Raw genomic sequence first — 27,888 nt, 5'->3', positions numbered from 1 at the left:
TTGTCTCATTCTGAGGGTTGTCTTTTCATCTTGTTTATAGTTTTCTTTGCTGTGCAAAAACTTGTAAGTTTAATTAGGTCTCTTTTTTTGTTTGTTTTCTTTAGCTTTTTTTATAAGCAAAGTTTCTAGAATAATAGTATTCTCCACCTGTAATCTCTACTTCCTCAATTCCTGTTTACTTCCTAACCCTACTAAATATGGATCTTGCTAAGGTCACCAAAGATCCCCTTGTCACAAAATTCAGTGTATATTTTCCTAGTCTCACTTGGACTCTTGATAGCCTTGAACACTCTTGACCACTCCCTTTCTTTTTAGGTGTCATGATACTGCTCTTTCTTTGTGTCCTACTTTTTTCTTAGTCTACTTTACAGTCTCTTTTATTTCAGCCTATCTCTTAAATATTGGAATTTCATCTTTGGCCCAGGCTCTTCTTTTCCTATACACTATAGCTAGCTAAGCTCTCCCATTTGGCCCCTAGGCAAATCTTTTCTCCTCTGTCAAGCCTTGATTAAAACAGACTTTGTGACTCTTTTTCTGACTCCTTCACTCATTGTTAGAGCTGACTTTTCTAAACTTCACTGCATTCTCTGCATATATACCTGCCCCCAAAGCAAGTCTTATTCTATTATCTTTATTGATTTCTTTTTAAATTTTTTTTTAATTTTTATTTTTACTTTATTTCTTAGCCTGTATTTCCAGCTAGATTGGCAGTCCCTTGAAAAGGCAAATAATCTTTTTATACTTAACTTTCAGCACAGTGCCTGGCAGAGAGTATAATCAATGAGCACTTATGGATGAGTGGATGGATGCATTTTGGTAAGGTCTCTCATTTTTATAGGTGGCACAGTGGTAAAGAACCTGCCTGCAAATGCAGGAGACATAAGAGATGTGGGTTCAATCCCCGGGTTGGGAAGATCTGGAGTAGGAAATGGCAACCTACTCCAGTATTCTTGCCTGGAAAATTCCAAGGACAGAGAAGCCTGACAGCCTACAATCCATGGAGTCACAGAGTCAGACACAATTGAGCATGAGCATGCGCATTACATTATGCTCTCATCTTTACAGCCATGTGGAAAATGTCAGAGGAAAGCTCTATCTGAAGTTCGCACAGGAAGTAAGTGGCAGAATCAAGTGTGTGCTCAGTTTCTATGAAGTACACAATAAGATACATATTTGTATATTTTTTACACTCTGCAAATTATTCTCATATCAGTTTTCTCATGCAATTTTCATAACAATCTTATAGATTGAGTCAGGTAGATAGTTTTGCTGCTATATATATATATATATATATATATATATATATATGGAAATTGAGGTTCAGAAAAGTTGTGATTAATGTTTACACAAGTTCTAAGTTGCAGAGTTAACTCCTGAACTAAGCTCTTTTGAGGGCAAGTCCAGTGTGTACACAGCAAGAGAACTGTGTAGCTCTGGGAGGAGACAAACTAAGAAAAAAATAAGGAAATAGAGGCACTCAGTAGATGCTAATTCATTCTCTCTCTCTGCTTCCTGACTTCCCTACAAGTCTGTCTCTGCTTTGTACTGGCAGCAATGAGGGAAGAGAGTCATCACAGAATCCATTCTGGGAAAATTTCACAGGATGTTTTTTTCCATCTCTTCTTTCCCATGTTTGTCCCGTCCCTCTTAAAGCTACAATAAAGAATCCAGAAAGAACTCATCCTGCTCTAAGTGAAGGTGTTATTGAAGGAAATAAACTCTATTGTTATTCTGATATGTTACCCACTGCTCCCCTCATATGTGTCTTCTCCCATCACCACCCCTGCAGGGTAGAACCTCCCTTTCTTTGCCAATTCAGATCTCCCTCACCCTTGAAATTCATGCACATCTTGTCTCCTCCAAGAAGCCTTCTTTGGATTGGTCAGCCCACACTGAGCTTAACCTTCCCTAGGCTATTAAGACATTTCCAGTTTATGTCATAGAGCTTTTCAATCTCTTGTTGTGGGGGTAATTTTTGTACATTAGATATGTCTTCCCAATTAGAGTGTGAGTTTCTTGAGGGCAAGGAATCTATCTAATGGTTCTATACCCTCCATCCACACCCTCATACACCTCTTAACTTCTGTCAGTACTGATGTAAGGCTGGGTATACCTAAGAGGCATTCAGGAAATACTGGTGGATTGATTCACTTTGCATCTTTCACTCTTGATATCAATAGGAATGGAAGGAGCTTCCCAAGGGAAGAATGTAACCTTTAGAAAGTCACATTTCTAGAAAAGAAAGTCTATACTTTTAGCTCTGCTGTGTAAGCCATTTTGGTGAGGTGCTGAACACAATGGCTTACATTGTGTCAAAGGTAAGTGAGAACCAATGCTATGTTAATCCTGTCTTGTTTTTCTTTTGAGTTTTGTAACCTGAAGTATGTGTACTTTAGGGAAGAATTACACTGTTAATCATGTCTGATAAACTGAAAAGGTTGAGGCCCCAGTAATGAACTTGTTCTGTTTAGTCAGGGGAGGTCAGACAAAACAGATGTGATTTGCATTCACAAGTATGGCTTTGAGACTTTTCTAGTGTGCTTCCTTGAGACTACTTCCCTACTACCTTTCACCTTTTGGCATTTCTGATAAGATAAGAAACTTCGCACTTAGGCAATGTTTTATGCTTTTCCACACGTACACTGCTAGTACCTTAGTCCAGATCATCATCATTTCACATCTACATTACTGCAACATCCTCCGAATTGGTTTCCGTGGCTGAGTCCTCTGCTATTTTCAATCTATTCTGTATACTACAGGCAGAAGGATCTATCTAAAAACACAGATTTGATAGTGTCCCACCCATATTAAAACTCTTGTGTGTCTGTAGGACAATGCAGAGCCCTTTTGGCATGCTTTAGAAAAAGAACTCTTCATGATCCGTCTCCTTCCTAGCTTTTCCAGTTTCAGCTCCTACTGTTACCTACTCCCATCTTCTACCCTCTTACACTCTAACCTCCAACCTTCCTCAAATCCTTACAGATCCACAAGTGCAGATCCACTATTTTTTTTTATTAATTTTTTTTTGGTCACAGTGCTTTTGCACATGCTCCTTCTGCCTGGATTGTCTTTCTACCTTCTTCTGAGCTGTAAGTGGTGAACTTTTCTCCATCTTGTCAGATGACTCAAATCTCACCTTCTCGATGACTCCTTCCCTAACTTACCATCCATTATTATTTGTTCTCTCTTTTGCACATACCTGCATTATAGTACTTTACTTATTACATGTATAAATATCTGTCTATAATCTATCTCTACAACCTGTGAGTTTCTTGAATGTCAGAACTATGGTTGATCCCCCTCCTCTCCTGACATACCTAGTGCCCTCAGCCCTACACACATAGTAGATATTCAGAAATGTTATTTAAATGAATAATAATTATATTTCCTAACTTCTATGACTCTTTCTGAACTACGTTGACCTCGGAGTTGCAGCAAAATAACCAGTTGTTCAACTATCCTCAGGCTTCTGGGCTGAATGTTAGGTGTGGCCCTTTCTTGAGAAGAGATGAATATAAATATGCTGTCAAGTTTCTTCTTAAGTTTCTGTACATGAACAGCAATTGGAATAACACCCTCAGCAATGGGGAATCAAAGAAACCTCCTTTTCTTTGCTTTATACCTGCAATTTTTTTTTCCCCTCAATATATTATTTCCTGTAGGCCTCCTCCTATACTAATCACTTATAACAGGAGATGCCTGGGTGATTGTTGGCTCTGCCTCTATTTAATCTCAACCAAGACCATTTTACTTCTTCATGTATATAATCACACACATATATGCACATATTTTCTTATTTAATATTCACAAATATCCTATAAAGCAGTTACTGTTATTATCCTTATTCTGTATATGAAGAAACTACAGCTCAGAGAGTTTAAGTAACTTGTTCAAGGCTGTATAACTTGGAAGTGCTGGAGACTGGACTTAAATGTGAATCTGATTGGAGAGCCTATATTTTAATCATTAAACCACACTCCCTCATCTATTTTAAAAGAATGGGTTGAACTAGATCACCCTTGAGAATCCTGTCTGAAGTTTATGCCTCCTTCCCTCATTTCAAGGGCTTCACTGCAATCAAGCAGGAGGGTGGTGTTCTGCAGATCTGGGATCTGAAAGAAAGAGATGTCAGGTTCCACAGGTCCTCTCATGCATTTCTTTTTCTAGTTGATTTCTCATTGAGATACACTATAAGGAGTCTTAGAATGACATGTTCCATAAAGATCTTTAGGACTTGTGGTTGTTGCTACTCATTTATCTTTCTCTTAAGCAACTTGATCTTTTTAAGCTAAATTCTGTCCACAACTAAGTGATGAGATAGTTAAACATACGACTCTTGGAATGCATTTAAAAATGTAAACATCTTTAAAAAGTGGAATATTTCACTAAAGAAAGGAAAACCTTACACTGAGCAAAAGAGAACCATGTCCTGAAGGAAGGGAATTGAAATAAAGATAAAGCTAACTTTTTTCACTGTCATCCCTCAAAACACCTGGGACAAATTGTCACTGCAGGAATCTTGTAGAATAAAACAAAGAACACTGGACAACCTGGGCTTGATTCCCATATTAATACCTTACTAACCATGCAACCTTGCAGAGGAGACTGAACCTCTCTGAGCTTCCATTTCCTCATTGTTAAATTAGAGATTAAGAACAGAATCCACCTCAAAGGGTTGTTCCTAAGAATTAAATTATTTTTTAACAATGCTTAATGTGTTTCTAGTCACATCATATATTACAATTCACTTTGGTAAAGTAAAAAGTCATCAATCTAGTTACCCTTATTTTAATTCTGATCATTCTCTCTTTGATCGCAACCAGAACCTACTGTACCTGACTTTCCCTCCCTAAACTCCAGGCTTACTAAAAATGCAGCACTGTAATTCTAAGAAAACAGCCCCTTCAGTCGATGTAAGCAGATAACAGTCATGGTGAACTATGGCAATTGATAGAGAGTATTTGTGTGCTAGGTGACCTACATGTAAGCATCCTGTCTATTTCTAGACAGGTGGAATGATATCAGACAGAAGAGTTGGACCTGGCTGCTCTAGTGGGAAAGGAAAAAAAAAAACGTGGTCTCATTTGGAACAATTGGACCATATTAATTCAAGGGACTTGAAACTTAAAATTAAAGTTCTTTATTTGAATGTGGAAATAACTGAGGAGCCAGGGAAAAGTATGAAAGTATAGTTTTTACAATAGTTGTTTCATACAGAAGGATTAGGCTACCGTATTTCCTTTGGTCACAACTTCTCTAGGTTGGTTAACTGTTACTGACTTCAGATTCCACCATGAAAAGTATCATAACAAGATAGAAACTGAAGAGATGTAGGAGCAAACTAGAATTCTGAATGTCATTCTAGTCATTCATTTAGGGATTCATTTATGAATGTCATCTAGTCATTCATTTAGGGATCAGCTTGCCTTGTCATTCATTTAGGGATCAGCTTGAAGGGCAGGGTAGAATGGTACAGCTGAAGCTCATCATCAAAGTTGAGTATTGCAGCAAAAACAAAGCAACTTTTTTCACTGTGTCACCCCTCAAAACACCTGGAACAAATTGTCATTGCAAGTGTCTTGTGTCATTGCAAGTGTCTTGTAGAATAAAACAAAGAACACTGGATTTAAAGTCAGAGACCTAAATATTGTCTTTGTGGTCCCATTATTGGTCTGAATCTTCACTTTAATTGACCTTTCCCTCTTTATCACCTTCTTAAATGAGTACCCTTCATATAATCTATAGCAGAAACAATGAACTATGTATATCACTGTATAAGGCAATTCTTAGTGATGAACAAAATGAATGTTTTAAAATTGGTGCATGTAAAAGTCAGTAAAAATGCTAGTTCTATGTGGAAGAATTCTCTTGGACTAAACTGATTATATGAGATTTAAAGATCAAATGGTATTCTCATTTACTAGTATATTCTGACATGTTTTTTCCTTGCTGATGTAAGAAATGAAAAAAAACAGGGCTATGTTAGCATATGGAGGCAATTTGTTCAGATGTACAACTGCGCTGAAGCCATCAGTAACCCAGTTATAAATTCTGAACCCCCTGCATTTTCTTATTTCAAAGTATGTTCTCCTCCAGTTAAAAGCAGAAATCAAATCAGAATTTCTCTGAAAGATATCGGATTCAGGGTTCTGAATAGAAAAACATCACTAGCAACAGTTTGGACATCAGATTATACCAAATCTGTCAGAATTTAAACTCATGAACCCTCATATTTAATTTCAACATAAATCATTTAGTTTTCAAGTTCCCTTAAGCTAGGAAAATTAAGACTTCCTGTTCTTCAGGGAGAAAAAGGGCCTAAAAACTTAAGGGGTTAGAAATGTCTTGAAACTCTTCATAATTGAGCATAAATGAGTCCAAACCATATGGATTGCATTTCCTTTTTTTACTTTGAACACTGAGGGGAAAAACATGTTTGGCAAAATGCTTCTCTTATTTTTTCAAACCTAAATATGTTACTTTCACCCTTGAGCCTTCTTCCCAAGCTGTACCATATGCCTGGAATGTTCCCAGGGCTCTTCAATCTTTAAGTCTGTAGCTCCTGACAGGCCCACCTTATTCAAGAAGCCATTCCTGGGTGACTGAAAGAGACATTCCAAATGCCTCCTGAACCTTACTGGACAACATACAACTTTCAAGATTCCCCTTCCTTCAACGCTCTGCTTAATGTACACCGTTAGTTGTATTTCCTAAAGGCTTATTTTGCTTATATGCAATAGCTCATGTCATTTATTCTACATCTAACAACCATTTATTTAGCATCTAATGGGTCCAAAGGTTTATGGATAAATGCCTAGGTTAAGCCCAGTCTTACATTGTACTTAATGATGCAGCCCCGTATAGAAGACTAGACATAGCCTGGGGTAATAATCCTCAAGTAAGACACAACCTCAAGGATATTGGAATCATTCTATCAGAGGAGGAAGTTCCTCGATAATGGAATTTGTAAGGCTCCAATAAGTCTTCTGTAAAAGTATCAGATTCATTTGTTTCAATTAATAAGGCCATTTAAAAAGACACATAGCTCCTAAAATACAGTAGTCAGATTTTAAATCCTGCAATTTGCTTTCTTCAGACTAGCTCGCTAGGTTTTACATAGTAAGGGGGATAAGTTTTACCCAGTAAGGGAATGAGAAAAATTTGGAGGAATGTGCACCATAGATTTTTATTTTAAGATATAGCAGAGCAACCTGTTATATGGGTGAGCTGAGGTTAGAAGAAGGAGGAGAGAGAGGGAGAGCAAAAGTGTGAGTATGAGTGAGACCAAGAACAACAGTGGGAGAGAAGGAGAGAGAGGAGAAAGGTAGAAAGCACAAAGAACCTGGATGGAAAAATATGGAAGTACACTTACTTGCATTAGAATTTGACCCATGTTTAGGACTTGAGAAAATCCACAGAAAGAGAACTCAAGTTAGAAAGGAAACTGCTTATAATATGTATATTGTTTATTTTTTTGTATTTGTCTTATTTCTTTACCTAATGAACCTGCAGCATTTTGGAAATTAGGGACTTTCTTACACTTAACATTTGTCACCCATGCCACTCCCATCCCACCCTCACTTCCCCTCTGAGCTAAGGCTTGGTTACGTCACTGAGCTCAGAGGGACATTCAATTTTTGGTTGACTAATTTTTGGAGCTATTGGAAGTTTTACCCAATGTGGAGGATGCCCTCAGCACTGGGTTAGATATTGGAGAAAACCTACAACCTGAGGAAAGGAATAAATGATTCTGGCTGTTCCATTTGGAAGAGCAAACCCTAGATGTGGAAGTAACCAAAGGAAAAACCCATGGAATACAGGTTGTTCAGTCGCTAAGACTCATAGACATAGTAAACAAATTTATGGTTATCAAAGGGGAAAGGAGGTGGGGAGGAATAAATTAGGAATTTAGGATTAACAGATACCTGTTACTATATATAAACAACAAAGACTTATTGTATAGCACAGGAAACTATATTCAGTATTTTGTAATATCTATAATGAAAAAGAATCTGAGAAGTATGTTTGTTTTTCAGTTGTGTCCGACTCTTTGCAGCCTCATGGACTGCACCACGCCAGACTTCCCTGTCCTTCACTATCTCCTGGTGTTTGCTCAAACTCATGTCCATTGAGTCAGTGATGCCATCAAACCATATCATCCTCTGTCGCCCTCCTTCTCCTCCTGCCCTCAATCTTTCATAGCATCTGGGTCTTTTCCAATGAGTCAGCTCTTCCTATCAGGTGACCAATATATTGGAGCTTCAGCTTTAGCATCAGTCCTTCCAATGAGTATTTAGTGTTGATTTCCTTTAGGGTTGACTGTTTTTATCTCTGCTGTCCAAGGGACTCTCAAGAGTCTTCTTCAGCACCACAGTTTTGAAAGCATCAATATTTGGTCCTCAGCCTTCTTTATGATCCAGCTCTCACATCTGTACATGACTCACGGAAGAACAACAGCTTTGACTAGATGGACCTTTGTTGGCAAAGTGACGTCTTTGCTTTTGAATATGCTATCTAGGTTTGTCATAGCTTTTCTTCCAAGGAGCAAGCATCTTTTAATTTCATGGTTGCAGTCACTGTCTGCAGTGATTTTGGAGCCCAAGAAAATTAAGTGTGTTACTGTTTCCATTGTTTCACCATCTATTTGCCATAAAATGATGGGCCTGGATGCCATGATCTTAGTTTTTTGAATGTTGAGTTCTAAGTCAGCTTTTTCACTCTCCTCTTTCACCTTCATCCAGAGGCTCTTTGGTTCCTCTTAGCTTTCTGCCATAAGGGGGATGTCATTTGCATATCTCAGGTTGTTGGTATTTCCCCCTGCAATCTTGATTCCAGCTTGTGGTTCATCCAGCCTGGCATTTTGCATGATGTACTCTGCATATAAGTTAAATGAGCAGGGTGACAATATACAGCCTTGACATACTCCTTTCCCAATTTGGAAACAGTCCATTGTTATGTGTCCCTTTTTAACTGTTGCTTCTTGACCTGTATACATGTTTCTCAGGAGGCAGGTAAAGTGGTCTGGTATTCCCATCTCTTTCAGAATTTTCCATAGCTTTTTTTTGTGTTCCACATAGTCAAAGGCTTTAGTCCATGAAGCAGAAGCAGATGTTTCTCTGGAGTTCTCTTCTTTTTCTATGATCCAACGGATGTTGGTAATTTGACCTCTGGTTCCTCTGCCTTTTCTAAACCTAGCTTGTACATCTGGAAGTTCTCGGTACTGTTGAAGCCTAGCTTGAAGGCTTTTGAGCATAACCTTGCTATCATGTAAAATTAGTGCAATTGTGTGGTAGTTTGAATATTCTTTGCCATTGCCTTTCTTTGGGATTGGAATGAAAGCTGACCTTTTCCACCAGCCACTGCTGAGTTTTATAGGCAACAAACCCTACCAGTGTTATCAGTAACCAAAAAACACAGATATTTTCAACACACTTTAAAATCATTGCCCATATCTTCCATTTTTTAAGACTTTAATAATCATTTTTCAATATAATTTGTTTCCCCATATAATCTTATGCATTCTATTTTATGCATTTAAAAACATTCCTTTGAGAAGAGTTCATAGGCTTTCCCAGATATGTAAAAGGGTCCAAGGCACAAAATAATGTAATGAAATTCTGTCACATTTATGAAGTTTTCTGTTGATTCAAAATTTTTCTTCCCCTAGCATCTTTCCATTGTTCCCACATTTCCCCTCTAAAGCCATATAGAATAAGTCTAATGCTGCTTCCATGTGGCAGTCTATTAACTGTACAAAGACAGTAAGTTATCATGTGTCAATAGACTTGTCTTCTCAAACTAATCATCTCACAATTCTTCACCTGTCTCTCAAAAGATATGCCACTGGGTCCCCTCATCATTCTGACCAGCTTCCACAGCATCCTTCATAGGACCGATATTCTTCAAGTCTTCTTCTTGAAGCATGGTGGTTATACCTGAACAAACATCTATTGGGTTGGCCAAAAAGTTTGTTCAGATTTTTATTTCCATAACATCTAATGGAAAAACCCAGCCAAACTTTTGGTCATACCAATAGAAAGGGAAGACTTAAAGACAGGAATTGGAGTCTGTCTAAAAAGTCTCAGTATTTCTTATTTTCCATATTATAATAACCTGAACTTAGGGACTGAGTTATAACCAAATGTGGTCATTTATTCTCCTGCTTATGAACACCCTGGAACCCAGAAGAGGTAGATCAACTCAAGACAGTATACTAAACTGGTTCAACAGGGCTACACAGGTCTATGTTTCTATCTTTTTTTTTTTCTTATTAGATGGGTGACTTTGGGAAAATTATTAAATCTTTGAAACAATTTTCTCATCTGTAAAATTAGTGAAATAATAGTACTTATCCCAGAAATTTGTGTTGATTAAATGAGGTAACACATATAAAGTGTTTGGGACCTTGTCCAGCACACGCTTACTATTGTTGATCCAAATAAGATAAGCATTACCATCCTCCTTATCTCATCTGGGCCTTGGGCACTTCCTTCTAATCTGAATTTCATTATGGTTTCACTTCCTCTTTCTGAATCCACAATTTGAATGTGTTTCTCACCAAGAATCACTGTTCTCATTGCAAAGCTTGGAAAAGACCCACCTTCTCCTCTGAGACTCACTCTCTCTTGAATGCCTATAGGATTAAAAAAAAACCAAAACACTAAGACTGAAAATGATTTCTAAGATTTATTTGGAAATGTGCTCCCAGTGGTTATCAACCCTAAGAGATTAGGGCTATATCCCAAATAATTAACTTTCTTTTATTTTATCAGCCTAAAAATTACACTTTGAAATCTACTTCTTAAAACATTTCTCAATCTAACTCTCACTTTCTCCAATAGTGTCTTAGGAAAGATATCAGAAGCACAATAGAGGAAGAGATAGATCTCTTAGAAATAGGAAATGGGGCAGCTAAAATAAGTTATACAAACATATTTTCCACCTACATCACTTCAGTGATGACAAATGTCCTAAATTCAAATTCTACCAGACAAAGTAGTACACCCTTTCATTTGCTTGAAAGCTTCCTTCATATTTAATCAGATGTTTTCTTGCTACAGGGTCCCAGGATTTGCATGGAAATCTTGTATTTCACTTTATACTGTTCTACTGCTAAGTCACTTCAGTCGTGTCCGACTCTGTGCGACCCCATAGACGGCAGCCCACCAGGCTCCCCCGTCCCTGGGATTCTCCAGGCAAGAACACTGGAGTGGGTTTCCATTTCCTTCTCCAATGCATGAAAGTGAAAAGTGAAAGTGAATTCGCTCAGTCGTGTCCAACCCTTTGCGACCCCATGGACTGCAGCCTACCAGGCTCCTCCATCCATGGGATTTTCCAGGCAAGAGTACTGGGGTGGGGTGCCATTGCCTTCTCCATCATACTGTTCATGGGGTTCTTAAGGCAAGAATACTGAAGTGGTTTGTCATTCCCTTCTTCAGTGGACCACTTTTGCCAGGAGAAATATCAACAACCTCAGATATGCAGATGATTAGGAAGCATCACTATGAACAAAGCTAGTGGAGGTGATGGAATTCCAGTTGAGCTATTTCAAATCCTGAGAGATGATGCTGTGAAAGTGCTGCACTCAATATGCCAGAAAATTTGGAAACCTCAGCAGTGGCCACAGGACTGGAAAAGGTCAGTTTTCATTCCAATCCCAAAGAAAGGCAATGCCAAAGAATGTTCAAACTACCACACAATTGCACTCATCTCACAGGCTAGTAAAGTAATGCTTAAAATTCTCCAAGCCAGGCTTCAGCAGTACGTGAGCCGTGAACTTGCAGATGTTCAAGCTGGTCTTAGAAAAGGCAGAGGAACCAGAGATCAAATTGCCAACATCCGCTGGATCATCGAAAAAGCAAGAGAGTTTCAGAAAAAAACATCTATTTGTGCTTTATTGACTATGCCAAAGCCTTTCACTGTGTGGATCACAATAAACGGTGGAAAATTCTTCAAGAGATGGGAATATTAGACCACCTGACCTGCCTCTTGAGAAACCTATATGCAAGTCAGGAAGCAACAGTTAGAACTGGACATGGAACTGAGAGGGTGACAGGCAGGAAGGCCAGGGGTCTCCAAATGGAGGAAATAGCCTGCAAGTATCAGACATTTTTATCTCTCTTAAGTGGCAGGAGGAAACAAACTAGGGATATTTTTTCCTTCTCTATACAAATTTAAAAGGAAGTTTCTCTTAAAATACTGTGCTGCCATAATGACACCTGGTTTCACCTGAAGTCACCTATTCTCAAACCTAGAGATAACCAATGCCTTTTTCTTATGGAAATGTTTGTCTTGAGCTATGCTAATGTACTCTGCATTTATCCCAAACTCTGTCTTCAAGTTGGTTCTGCCTCTTGGCTCAGAACCTACTTGACAAACCAGTATGTTATACTCAGATATTGTTCCCCTAATCTATGTAAATTAAACAATTTGTATGGCGATCTTCCCTTCTTCAAGATTTAAGTTAATCATTTTATGGCCTAGGATGAACCATTTGGTGCCAAGATTATCCCAAAATGCATCTTATGGGTGAAGGGCCTGGTGCCATTTTGAGTTTTAAGACATTCCTTTTTTTCATTAAGAGACTGCTAGTGACTATATAACATCCAGCTGAAGACTATCAGGGGTGGTACTCTTTCTGCCCCCTTCTGATGCCTATGTCAGAAGCTTTCTCTATCTCCTTTATACTTTAATAAAACTTTATTACAAAAAAAAAAAAAACTTTATTACACAAAAGCTCTGAGTGATCAAGCCTTGTCTCTGGCCCTGGATTGAATTCTTCTCTGGGGGCCAAGAATCCCTGCATCTTTGCATGATTCAACAACAACATTTCAGAACAAGAGACTGGTTCCAAATAGGAAAAGGAGTACGTCAAGGCTGTATATTGTCACCCTGCTTATTTAACTTATATGCAGAGTATATCATGAGAAATGCTGGGCTGGAAGAAGCACAAGCTGGAATCAAGATTGCCGGGAGAAATATCAATAACCTCAGATATGCAGATGACACCACCCTTATGGTAGAAAGTGAAAAGGAACTAAAAAGCCTCTTGATGAAAGTGAAAGAGGAGAGTGAAAAAGTTGGCTGAAAGCTCAACATTCAGAAAATGAAGATCATGGCATCTGGTGTCATCACTTCATGGGAAATAGATGGGGAAACAGTGTCAGACTTTATTTTTGGGAATTCCAAAATCACTGCAGATGGTGACTGCAGCCATGAAATTAAAAGATGCTTACTCCTTGGATGGAAAGTTATGACCAACCTAGATAGCATATTGAAAAGCAGAGATATTACCTTGCCAACAAAGGTCCATCTAGTCAAGGCTATGGTTTTTCCTGTGGTCATGTATGGATGTGAGAGTTGGACTGTGAAGAAAGCTGAGCACCGAAGAATTGATGCTCTTGAACTGTGGTGCTGGAGAAGACACTTGAGAGTCCCTTGGACTGCAAGGAGATCCAACTAGTCCATCCTAAAGGAGATCAGTCTTGGGTGTTCATTGGAAGGACTGATGCTGAAGCTGAAACTCCAATACTTAGGCCACCTCATGAGAAGAGTTGACTCATTGGAAAAGACCCTGATGCTGGGAGGGATTGGGGGCAGGAGAAGAAGGAGATGACAGAGGAGGAGATGGTTGGATGGCATCACCGACTCGATGGCCATGAGTTTGAGTGAACTTTGGGAGTTGGTGATGGACAGGGAGGCCTGGCATGCTGTGATTTATGGGGTCGCAAAGAGTGAAACAGGATTGAGCGACTGAACTGAACTCTTCTGAAAAGCCCTGGGGCTCTGTTAAAGTGAAAGTGAAGTTGCTCAGTAGTGTCCAACTCTTTACGACCCCATGAACTGTAGGTCTACCATGCTTCTCTGTCCATGGGATTTTCCAGGCCAAGAGTACTGGAGTGGGTTGCTATTTCCTTCTCCAGGGGATCTTCCCAATACAGAAACTCAACCCAGGTTTCCTGCATTGCAGGCAGATGCTTTACTCTCTGAGCCACCAGGGAAGCCCAAGGGGCTCTGTGAAACACAGGATCAAATATAAGCTCTTTAGATTTGCATTCAAGGCCATGTAAAGTCTTACCTCTCAGCTGCTGCTCAACTGAGCACTCATTGTCTCCAAACTACCCACAACATTCCTGACACCACACCTTTGTTCACACTGCTCCCTAGTCTGGAATGCCCTACACACCCTCCTCTCTGCCATTTCCCTAAACTATATCCTTCTTTGAGTTCAAATCAGGTTCCACTTCCTCCAAGAAGTATTCTCTGATCAGTCACCCTCGGTGATTGTTCCTACACTCTGATTCATTTTAAGACTTCTCTGCATTTGACACTATGCAAGTGACATTGCTTGGCCTTTTTTTTTTTGCTGTGTCCATTCTGTCTCCTCACCAGGAGAGTAGGCAACCAGGGCTAGACTACTCACCTCGGGGGCCCAGTAAATTATCCTGTACACAGATGTTAAATTAAATTAGTTCTTGTCTATGAAATTCATTTTTCATGTTTGTCCCATTTCCCTAAAGAAACCATAGGCTTTTTGTGGACAAGAAATTTTGAAACATTTCATCTGCCACAATCTCTGTGGGACCTAGCATGATCCACAATTTACAAGAGACTTGAACTTTGTGTAGGATTTGAACAGGAATGATGTTAGATAAGGGCAACTTATAAGGGATGAAAAATACCATCTGATGTAGAGAGAGTTGTATCTGTTGCTGGGGAGGAAGATAGATGTTAAGAATAAGCTATTGAAGGCTATGCTGGAGAGGGAAGGAGCTGGTCAAAACATGATTAGTTAAGCAAAATGTAAGACGTCAATGAAGAGATAATGAGTCACAGGAAAGATCAACAGGGATTAACTGGAAACTTGCTCTGAGATAAAAAGCAGGGATAGAAGCCTTTTCCTGACCATCACCAAAGCTCAAACAGAATTATGCAATACAAGTACAGAGAAAATCCCCTTTTGAGCCAAGACCCTAGTCTTCAAAGAAATATTTGAGATTTCCACATTCCCATTTGAAAAAAAACATGGTCAGATGAGGTGTCTCTAAGCCACTTGATATCTTAATGTCAGCTTTGTACTACATGTTCAGAATTCCAATTTAATAATAATATTTAGTAGTAAGTACCATTTATTGAGGGCTTATTTATAAGGCACTGTAATAAATGATTTAGATAAGAGAGTCTGGAATTTCAGGAAGAGTGGATAGGATAATAGGATAAAAGGCTTCTAAGAAGTCAACAAGGGTAAGAAATCATAAATAACCATAGTTCACAAGGCCAAGTGCTTACCCTGTTAACAGTGCTTCATGCATTTTATATTACTTCATTTAATCATTGTACGAACTCTCAAAGCTAAGTATTATTATCCCCATATTAGAGGTGACAAAACTGAGATTCAGAGACATCAATTGACTTATTTTAGATCACACAGCTGGTGTGAATGGCAGAGTGGCAGGGTCAGATTTTTGAACACAAGTCAGCTTGTCTCCAGCTAATGTCTTTCCCATGGCTTACACTGCCCCTATTGCTATGTTGTCAAATATCAAACATAGTCATAAAAATCTCATTCAGTGAAACTGCCAATTGTATACAGAAATAGGGGCCAGGGAGTTTGAGTGTAATAGAAAGTCAAAAGATCCCCAAATCTAACTTGAATCAGACATTTCAGTCTCTTTCCTCATCATATTTTAATACCCCTTCCAAAATCCCTAGAGACACTGTAAAAAACTAGCTAATAAGTGGCCAATAGGACTTTGATGTCTTGCTTTTCATCTCATGCAAGTGTTGATAAGGAATTTACCAGAGAACTCAGCAGAGATCTGGGAGGCAAGAGAAAGTATCCTTTGCAAGATAGGATAAATCAGCTGGAATAATCAGAGGGTGGCTGGCTTTTTATTTGTTTAGGCTGGAGGAGGTTTGTAATTTACATTGGGTCAAAGCAGCAGCCAGTGGTTAAGAGGGGAAAGACTTATGCTGTTTTTCGTTTCTGAACAAAAAATATTTATGTTCAAACAGCAGCCCTCTTTCCTCACTAGGTCAGAGATATCAGTGGGATTCTCCTCAAGCCCTGAGTTAGTAAAAGTCATCATGATTTATCTCAAGGAGAGACACATGGGTTCTTGCATTTAAGGTGCCTATTTAAAGGGTTTATACAAATTCAACTGGTTTCAGGGGCAGTTACTGAGCACACATTTGGTCAAATGGCTCCAGACTCCATATTCAAGGCATTCTGTAGCAAGGTCTGTGCATCAGTGCAAGTCACTTCTTCCTGATCTTCTTCTACATAGACACACCCTCAGAGAATCTTCTTAATGAATCATGTGCTGGCATAACATTTTCCAGGTCCATGATCTTGTCTGGAATGTATAAATTCCCTCTTCAAGTTTTCACTACCCCGTCCTGCTCTTTTCTTTTCCTTTTTCCCCCTCCCTCTGTTTCCTTAGTATCCTTTGCTCCTTTTCTGACTGACACACATACACCGCATCCATCACGTGCCTCAAGGGCATACTGCTTCATTTTTGGCATCAAGGTAAAAACTAACATTTGTTTACAAATAAAGCTATTACCTTGTGGCCTGAAAATGTGTTCATGCTGCTCCAGGGAAGGCGGAGTACACATTTCTCAAACCTAGAATTCTCTTTCTTTTAAAATCAACTTTATTGAGGTAGAATTTACATCAAATAAAATGCACCCATTTAAAATGTGCAGTTTACATGCCAGTCAGAATGGCTGCTATTAAAAAGTCTACAAACAATAAATGTTGGAGAGGATACAGAGAAAAGGGAACCCTCTTACACTGTTGGTGGGAATGCAAACTAGTACAGCCACTATGGAGAACAGTGTGAAGATTCCTTAGAAAACTGGAAATAGAACTGCCATACTACCCAGCAATCCCACTGCTGGGCATACACACCGAGGAAACCAGAATTGAAAGAGACATGTGTACCTCAGTGTTCATTAATAGCCAGGACATGGAAGCAACCTATATGTCCATCAGCAGATTAATGGATAGGAAAGCTGTGGTATGTATACTCAATGGAGTATTACTCAGCTATTAAAAAGAATACATTTGAATCAGTTCTAATGAGGTGAATGAAACTGGGGCCTATTATACAGAGTGAAGTAATTCAGAAAGAAAAACACCAATACAGTGTACTAATGCATATATATGGAATTTAGAAAAATGGTAATGATAACCCTATATGCGAGACAGCAAAAGAGACACAGATGTAAAGAACAGTCTTTTGGACTCTGTGGGAGAAGATGACGGTGGGATGATTTGAGAGGGTAGTGTTGAAACGTGTATATTACCATATGTGAAATGAATCACCAGTCCAGGTTCAATGCATGAAACGGGGTGCTCGGGGCTGGTGCACTGGGATGACCTGGAGGGATGGGATGGGGAGGGAGGTGGGAGGGAGGGTCAGGATGGGAAACACATGTATACCCATGGCTGATTCATATCAATGTATGGCAAAAACCACTACGATATTGTAAAATAATTAGCCTCCAATTAAAATAAATACATTAATTTTAAAATATGAAGTAAAATGTGCAGTTTAATTACTTTTGACAAACATATACACCTTAGTAACATCACTTCTCCTGAGATACAAATGGAACATCAGGAATTCTCAACGCTTTCACAGTTGGGGGGCCTGGGTTCTATTCCTGGTTGGGGAACTAAGATCCCACAAGCCAGGCAGCATGACTGAAGGAAAAAAAAAGAAACATCATCCTGGAAAGGTCTTTCCTACCCTTTTGAAGTCAAAATTCCCACTGTAACTCCTACCTTCTGGCAGTATTAGAATATAGTTTGCCTGTTTTTAGAACTTTGTGTGCATATATTCTTAGTCACTCAGTCATGTCCAACTCTATGCAAGAATATTGGAGTGGGTTGCAATTTCCTACTTCTAGGGATCTTCCTGACCCAGAGATTTAACTCCTCTCTTCTGTGTCTCCTGCATTGGCAGGCAGATTCTTTACAACTGCACCATCTGGTAAGCCCTCTTTAGAGCTATATATGCATGAAATCATACAGTATTGATTTCTTTAATCTCGTGTTTGGAAATTCATCCATGCTATTGCACACATCAGTAATTTGTCCATTTTTTATTTCTAGTCATTTTAATGTGTCATTCATTGTTTTTATTGCTTTCTAACTTATGTTTCTTTGTAGAATATGCTACAGTTTATCTGTGATCAACATTTGGGTTGTTTCCAAGTTTTTAGCTATTACAAATATAACTGCTATGGACAAATGAAAATCTTTTGTGATGCTACACAAAATATCTAAATATAGAGTTACCAGGGTCACTGGGCGGATGTATATTTAAACTGATAAGAAATGGCAAAAATTTTTTCAGAGAGGTTGTATTGCTTTACATTCCTATCTACAATGTATGAGAGTTCCAATTTCTTCACATTTTCATCAACACCTAATATTATCACTCTTTTAAATTTTAGCTATTCTAATGAGCATTCATTTGATCTTATTTTAGCTTTAATTTACATCTCTTTGAAGACTAGAGATGTTGAGCATCTTTTCATGAGCTCCTTGGTCTTCCGTATATCTTTCGGTGTTCAAAATCTTTAGCATCCCTTTCTTTTGTTAGGTTGCTTATCTTCTTAATATTGAGTTTGAAGAGTCCTTTATATATTCTGGATGCCAGTACTTAGATATATATTGAGTTGGCCAAAAAGGTCTTTCGAGTATGGAAAAACCCAGACTAACTTTTTGGCCACCCATATATATGTATCATATTTTGTATTCAAGTATATGATACATTTCAAGTTAATTTGTGTGTATGGTGTGAAGTAAAGTTTCATTTTCTCCCCCCCATTTGAATATCTGATTGATCCAGTTCTATTTGCTGAAAAAACTATTATTTACACATCGAATAGATTTGAAACCTTTGTTAAGACTCAATTGAGCATTCATGAATGGGTCTATTTTTGGACTCTAGTCTATTCCACTGATCTTATGTGAAGAATATCTTTTCACCAATACCACACTGCCTTGATTAACTGTATCTTTATAGATAAGTCTTGATATGAAGTAGGAATAAGCCTTCTGACTTTGCTTTTCCTTTGTAGGATTGCTTTGGCTATTTTAGGTTCTTTGTATTTTCATATAAATGTTAACATAATGTGTCCATTTATATAAAGAGTTTTTTTAAACTTTTGACTGAAATTGCACTGAATCTATAAATCAATTTGGGGGAGAATTGACATCTTTACAAAATTAAGTCTTCTCTCATGAGTATGGTATCTCTCTCCATTTAGTTTCTTTTTTCAACTCTCTTTCAGAAATAATTTATAGTTTTCAGCATACAAGTCTAGTACATATTTTGGAAATTTTGTCCTTAAGTGTTTTTATACGTATTAAATGGAATTACTTATGAAATTTATTTTTAATTGCTTATTGTTAGTATATAGAAACACAATTAGTTTTACTATCAATTGACCTCATATCACATTGCTATTCCCCTTTTGCAATATATTATTATTCTCCAGCTGTTTTAAAGGATTTCTATCTTTGATTTTTAGCTATTTGACTAAGATGTGCCTGAACGTGGTTTTCATTATAGTTGCTGAGCTCCTGGATATGCAGGTTGTTTTTTTCCACCAAATTTAATAAAGTTTGAACATTGTTTCTTCAAAAGTCTTTCTGCCTCATTATTTTCTTGCCTCTGGGAATCCAATTACCTGTATTGAGAACTTTGTATTATCTCAAAGGTTACTAAGGTGCTTAATTGCTTTTCAATATTTTTCTCTCTGTTTTTCAGATTGGGTAATTACTGTGAATTTGTCTTCAAACTCACAGATCCCTTCTTCTGCTTACTCCAGTTTTCTTTCAAGCTCTTCTAATGACTTGTTTCATTTCATATACTTTAGATTCTAGAATTTTAATGTGGTTCTTCTATATTGTTTTCATTTCTCTGATGAGACTGATTCTGTTTTCTTATTTAAACTGTTCTTTTATTCAAACCATATTTTCCTTTATATTTTTGAATATATTTTAACAGCAGCTTTAAAACTCCTATATGTTAATTCCAAAATCTGGACCATCTTAAGGTTGTTTTATATTGATTTTTTTTTCCTGATTTAGGAGCAAATTTTCTTCTTTGCCTGTTGAAAAACATTTTGAATGAGTTCCTAGACATTTCAGATTATATACTGTTAGGAATTGATTATATATTATGTCTTCCTTTATTGGAAGTTCTCATTGCTTTTGTGGGGGCTTGGTTATAGACTTTGTTAGGGTGAGTGTAGAGTAGCCTTTACCCTATAACATGATACTTTTCCTAATGTATGGCCTTTCTGTTGTCTTAGTTGAATGCTGGAAATTTTGTTGATGTCTTTCCACTCTGCTTGTAGTGGAACTCCAATGTTTTTCAGTACTGTGCAACCTCTAGAATCTCTATTCCACTGTCAACCCCATGACAGCCTTTTGCTGCTAGGTCTTCCACAGTTGTGCCCTGCACTCCAACTCTTAGCCAATAACTTATGAGAACCCCAATAGAGTCACTTGTGAACCCTACTGCATAGTTCCCTCCTCTCTGGTATCCTTCCCTGAACTCCAATATCTGCTCACTCAGCCCAGCAGGGCTGTTATGATCTGCTTGCTGTTTATTTTCCTGTGTCTTGTTCTAAAAATTGTCCCAAGGCAGAGAAATGACATGAATTTGGGGCTCACCTTATATGTCTTTTTTTTCTTAGTGATCAAAATCCTGTACTGCCTATTGTTCAATGCCTTAAAACATTTGCTTTATATTATGTTCAGTCTTAATAGTTTTTTAAATAGGAAGAGGGCAGGTTTGGTACTAGTCACTCCTTCATAAATAGAAGCAGATATCTCTCTGCTTTCTTATGCTTTAGCAAATTTTATTTCCAAGTATTATTATTATTATTATCATTGTTGATACTTCATAAAAATTCAGTTCAGTTCAGTCGCTCAATCGTGTCTGACTCTGTGACCCCTTGAATCGCAACACTCCAGGCCTCCCTGTCCATCACCAACTCCCAGAGTTCACTCAAACTCATCCATTGAGTCGGTGATGCCATCCAGCCATCTCATCCTCTGTCATCCCCTTTTCCTCCTGCCCCCAATCCTTCCCAGCATCAGAGTCTTTTCCAGTGAGTCAACTCTTTGCATGAGGTGGCCAAAGTACTGGAGTTTCAGCTTTAGCATCATTCCTTCCAAAGAACACCCAGGGCTGATCTTTAGAATGGACTGGTTGGATCTCCTTGCAGTCCAAGGGACTCTCAACAGTTTTCTCCAGTACCACTGTTCAAAAGCATCAATTCTTCGGTGCTCAGCCATCTTCACAGTCCAACTCTCACGTCCATACATGACCACTGGAAAAATCATAGCTTTATGAGATGCTAAATGAATGAGCCAAAGTCCAAAGCTAGGCCGTTTAATTCTAAATCTCCTGTGCTTTCTACTATACTGTGTTGCCTCTCCATTTAAATAGCTTTCTAAATTTAGGGACTTGATAGGTGCTAAAGATGTACCATTACAAGCAAGTCTCTTCCCCCTCCATAATCTAACACAGAGATCTGAAGACATCAGTCTCTTAATGTCCCTTTTAAAGTTTTAGACACCCAGGGGTATAGTTACAATGGTTTAGAGCAATCAGTCATGTTGTAATGGACTTGAAAGGACCTTAACAATTATTACCAAACAACTCTTTCATTTTGAGGCAGATGGGGCAGAAAATAAAGCAAATTATCTGCTTAAGGTCAAATATCTAGTAAATAGAAGAACCAAGACTTGAATTGTGTTCTTCTTCTGTCTGATGTTCTTACCCCCAGACTCAGTAGCCCCTATCACTCTTAGGGAAAGACTCTTGGAGAATAGAGCCTAGAACAGTTGACTTGGAAAAGGTATAACATTTCACAGTTATAGTTGCTTTATTTCTTTTAAAGGGAAGTAATGATATCAGTAAAGTGACTTAGCCTCCTTGTCTGGTCATTCTCTGAGAAGTTTCTGTTTTCAGTTCAGAGAAGAATAGCTATGACTGAGCAGGAAAGTTTGTCATAGATATGAGAATGTGAGAAATTGAGCCATACCTTCTTCCAGGAAGTAATTACTTCTCAACACAGTGCTCAACAACATAGCAGCAGGATCAGGTGTTGAAATTTAAATGCACTCAAGGGATTTTTAAGTGGGACAAAGCCACCCTGTTTCTTACATTCCAGTTGTGATTATTTCAAAGCCTTTCTGAGAATCGTGGGACCTGTCATGAAAAAGGTGAAGTTGACTGGAGATTCCTTCCATTTAGCCTTCAGTCACCCAGGTATTGGAGTCAGACAGGTAAATACAAAACAGTTCCTCTTCATCTTAATTTTAGTTATTTCTTTAACAGCATGTGTCTTAAACCCTGCTGTAACTTCTCCATCTCCTAGAATTTTCTCACATTTTTCTAGTAAGGAAAAGGAAAGCTAATTTTTCATTTAAGGTTTGACATTGAGAACCTGCCAGAATTACTTCAGCACTTGTCACTGTTGGGTGTGGTTGACTGTCACACAAATCAAACATCAGACCAAAAGGTGGGGTTGTGAATCGCCTTCCCTTTTTCGAGTTTCTGTCAGTAATGAAGAAGACATAAAACATGGGATTTTTATCAATTGGACAAGCTCTAGCTATTATATCTCACTTTCCAAGATCTAATTCATACACATAATCTAACGAGAGGTTGCTTAATGTGCCTTGGCTGGTGAAGCAAATCCAGTAACTTCAGTACTGAAGTGTAGTCTCTGAACTTTTCAGTCAAAAAAGAGTCTGAAGAAGCTCACTTATATCATTGTCCTCCTCAAACGTCAAAAAGGTAAGATTAATAAATAAATGTGAAGTTGTCAAAGTCCTATAGATTGGGTTTTCAACAATAATAGCAAGAACAATAATAATAGCTTACATTTATTGTGTATCATACATAGTTCTAGGCACTTTACACTTGTTTATTATTTTAATCCTTACCTCAATCCTATGAGGTAGGTGCTATTCTTCCATTTTATAGATGAAGAAATTCAGCCGGAGTATTTAAGTAACTTGAACAAGGTCACAGGACTGGTTCAGTGGCTAAGCCCAGATTTCCACCTAGACAGCCTGCTTCCAGAATTGGAAGGAGTAAAAAGTGTTATCATTGGATCTCTGTCCATATCCAAACTATGGCTTACATTCTAAGCCACCAAGCTTACAAGGGTTTAAAAACACACAAATAATTTTAAAAGGTCTTGAGAAATTGTGAAATTCTTTATTTTAAACGAAGATGGTTCCTTGTATTTAGTTTAACTCCTTCACTAGAAAACAGATTAGAAAGATTAGGTGGCTGGTTGCCTGGGTTCTGGCCCCCAAATCTGCTAGTAGCTAGTCTTGTACCCAATCATCCTAGAAGTCAGTTTCCTGACTTGCAAATTCAACAGATACTGAGCACATACTGTGTGCCAGGCAATGTACATGGGGCTGGAGAAATGGTGATTAACAAGTAGATACGTAATTATGACAACTGAGAATGTCAAATTATACAATCTCTAAAATCCTTTCCAGAACTGAGTATAATTAAAGCCAGCAGTATTCTAGATGCATTCCCAACAGAAAGGGACTGATTCTAGAAAAAATACTAAAAACTAGACTCAGAACTGCCTCAACTAAACTGCTTTGTGACCACAAATCTCCCTATACCATCTCCCAGTTGCTAATGCAAATTATGTCCAGGACCAGACTGCTGGAATACAGCCTCCTTACTCAGTGTGGGTCCTGGAACAGAAAAGCTTTAATGATTTTTATGCTTTCTTCCTTTCTCCTTACTTTCTGGCTTTGCAAACAGTTCCCTTTACTGACAAGCATATGTAGCTTTAAGGAATATAGACACTTAGACCTGAAAAGAAATATTTAGTAAAAGTTGAAATAAGTGGGCAAACATAAGTCATGTTGTTGAAAACTTACATCAATTGATTTTGAACAGAGGATCCAGAAGTAAGACTCAACTGACCCTACCTTCATCCCAGCCAAACCATCCAATAGAAACTGGGCATATATAGTCTAGTCCCTTTCTTCTTTTTCTTGGGAGTGAGCCTGCCCACAGGGATTCCATAGTTTCTTCTGCTCCTCTAAGCTATAAATTTTAGGGTAAACCTCTCTCATGAGCACATTGTATCTATGTCCTCTAGTTAGATCTGTATGACTGAACATACAGTCCATGTTTGGAAGCAGCATGAGATGAAGCAAGGGTCACATCATGGATAGCAATATCCTCCCACATGTTATGTGCTCTAAAGGAAGAGCCAGATTGACTGAAAGCCCTCAGTTTTACTTAGTTTTGTCACAAGCCTTCATAAAAAAAGAGTCAGAATGTCATTTTGCTATTTCACACCATTCACTCATTCATATATTCATACCTTATCTATTACTCATAGAATCATACCTCATCTATTCATATCCCCTCATTTTAAAGATGGGGAAACTGAGATCTATTAATATTACTAATACTAATTATCATGTTATTCATATATTAATATTATTAATTAATAAAGACACCAAGTGATATGGTCAAATCACACTGCTTATTAGGAACAGAGTGGATATTGCTGTTTCTCCAAATAGAGGTGTTTGGAAGTAAAAGTGAAAGTGTCAGTCATTCAGTCATGTCCAACTCTTTGTGACTTCATGGACTGTAGCCCTCCAGGCTCCTCTGTCCTTGGAATTCTCCAGGCAAGAATACTGGAATGGGTTTCCATTTCCTTCTCCAGGGGATCTTCCCAACCCAGGGGTTGAACATGGCTCTCCCATATTGCAGGCACACTCTTTACTGACTGAGCCGCCAGGGAAGCCCTTGAATCAGAGGTGTCTGATTCTGGTAGAAATATCAAATCCAGGTTTAGGTTTAATTTAACTAACTTCTGTGAATCAAACTTTACAGTTTTTTTTTTTTTTTTTTTTTTTTTTTTAGTATGGTGAGACTGCATCTACTATAAGAGTTCCACATTATTTCATTACAATTTTGTGGGGAGAAATAGCAGACAATTGATAGCTTCTAAAACTGGATGTGGTTACTGAAAGAAAGAGGACAACTATTTCAGATGAAAAAGGCGCTATAAATACTCTGCACAGAATGAGATCCATGGTTTTGCACCTCCTAGCCTCTCATCCACAAAGTGGCAAATTGTTCCAGCTGCTAGCCTGTGCCATGAACACACCTACTGCAACCATCAGAAGACACTTTCAAGGCGTGGTTTCTCTCCTCAGCACTGAGTCATGAGCGATATCATTTGTTGGCCAGTCAGAGCAATACAACAAAACAGTTTTGCTACAGGTAAAGAAAGGGCCCTTGTGATGTCAGCTTTAGGAAGGCAGATGAAACATGCCAGTGAGTGTAATCACTCATTAGCCATCCTTGAAGAAAGATACTTTAGGTAAAGCGAATGACCCAATTCTCATCTAATTGCAGCCAACATCCTTCTTGGGTTCACTGAGTGAGAAGTTCCATTTCTCATCCTTGTTCTGCCTTTTTATTTACCTTCATCTGCAAGTTTGACTGGCATTCTAGTCTCCTTTCAGCCACACTAGACAGAGTAAATTAGAATGGCTGAGAACGCTCAGGCTCCCGAGCAGCAACATTCTCTAGATCCACAGGATTCTTTTCCAGCTGCTCTGCTAACTACACCCAGCTACTCTATATGCTACATTTGCCCCATCCTCTGTTCCATTTTTCTTTACTCATCATCCCCCCTCCCTTTCCTTGGGTTCCAGTGATCCATTTTCATCCTTTGTTGAGCTGTACCAGCTAAACCTAAGCACCCAATTTTACTCCTGCCTCCCAACTTTTACACATTAACAAATGCAACAATACTCCTTTAATTCATTCCCCAAAGGCTGATATTTTTTCTCCAGAAGATCTAGCAAGTACATAGATATGAAGGAGTTTCTTTCTTCTGCTTTAGGGAGACTAATACTGGGAAGGTGTGGAGCACAGCTAGATAGTAATACAGACTGAACTGTGCTAGTTTTTGATTGCCCAGGTTTCTCTGGGAGCTTTATGATAAGCTGGCATCCTCCTGAACTTTGTTTTAAGATTTGAATTAACCTTATTCACAGACCTTGAAGACAAAAGAGAGCACTATAAAATAACAACTGAAGGCAATTTCCTTCAATGTCTGTGATTGGTTCCATTCAATTTACCTACTCTGGAGTCTGATAGCACTAACTGAAGAGCACTAGTGTGCATAGAACATGATCACAGCTTCTTCCTCTTCTTATCTCAATAGGCTAAACAGCAGGTTATCAGCTTTGCTTTCGCAGTTAGTGGAAGCAGATTTTGATTGGGAGCAATCAGGAAGCAGACAACTGAGAGACCATCTGTGTGCTTAGCACAACAGCCCTAAAATTCACATGGTGGATGCAGATCTGAACATCACCAGAGAGTTGTATTAAAAAGTTAAAGAAAGTTAGCCAAGTTTCTGAATATTCTATATATTTTTTGTAATATTCAGAATGGAGCCATATTTTACTTTGAACTCCATGACTCCTCAATAAAGCCCAAAGAGTTTGTCTTGGTCAATAGTGATATCAAATGGGATTCTGGCATCAGGGAACTTGGAGAATCACTCAAATAGGTGTTTGTATCATGGAGACAGGGCTTCCCTGGTGGCTCACTGGTAAAGAATCCACCTGCCAATGCAGGAGACACAAGACTTGTGGCTTCAATCCCTGGGTCAGGAAAATCCCCTGGAAAAGGGAATGGAAACCCACTCCAGAATTCTTCTCTAGGAAATCCCATAGACAGAGGAGCCTGGCGGGCTACAGTCTCTGGGGTCACAAAGAGTCGGACATGACTTAGTGACTAAACAACAACAACATCGTGGAGACAGAACATGCAAAGCCATGTTCGTGACAGGAAACAGGATGATCACTAGTCTTATTCATTTATTTAAGAACTAACATTTATTTTCCTCTGTGCCTTGGGGGAAATTTGCAAAATTTTGAAAGTATGAAAAATGAAAGCTATGCATGTTTTAAAACTTCATAAATAACCATAATTAATAATTTGGCATATTTCCTTTTCTATATATCTTATATTTAAATGAGATTATACCAGGAATATAATTTAATATAGAGTTTAAAAAAATTCTAGCATAATAAGTAGTAACTTCCCCATGTTGTATATTCTTTTTAATGAGATCTTAATGCCTGCACAATGGGCCTTTTGTCTTATGTATTTAGCTTTCCCCAAACATTTTGCTTGTATAAAAACATAATGAGCATTATTGTGCATAAAATTTTCCCCTTATTTTGGATTTTTTCCCCTCCTAGGATTGATTCCTAGAAATACCATGATCATTGAGGAAAGATTTTTGACTCCATGACGGGATTATTTGGTGCATGGAATTTTACCCCGATCTTATGATAGATAGGGTTTGGGCAAACTTCTCCATTCAGATGTTGGGCATTGCCCAGTAAGATCCTTAGTAAGCTTTTTTATTTTTCTCAAACTTGTCCTGAAATACCAGCTTTTGGATCCTAGTGACAAAATCATTAATTTAATAATAAACTATGTAAGTAGTAGATGTAATCAGTGGCAGCTTTTATTGTATGTACTACAGATCAAGAATTGTGCTAAAGATCTTATGTGGATTATCTAACAATATTATTCAAGCTTTTCTGTTCATTAGGAACATTTGGACTTATAGCTAAAAATAACAAAATTTCAGGTTCAGAAAGGTATTTAATGTTTGTGGGTTTAGTTGCCTTTATAAAATGGACAAAAACACTGGCCTTTTCAACTTAAAGGGCTAGTTGAGTAGTCCTAAGCTATTTACTAAATTATGTGGTAAATTATTTACTAAAACTTTATAAAGGTTATAACGTTCTTAGTATTGGTTTTA

The sequence above is a fragment of the Ovis canadensis genome, chromosome X (genome assembly GCF_042477335.2).
Source record: "Ovis canadensis isolate MfBH-ARS-UI-01 breed Bighorn chromosome X, ARS-UI_OviCan_v2, whole genome shotgun sequence".
Lineage (NCBI taxonomy): Eukaryota > Metazoa > Chordata > Mammalia > Artiodactyla > Bovidae > Ovis > Ovis canadensis.
Note: the sequence above shows the minus strand (reverse complement) of the source record.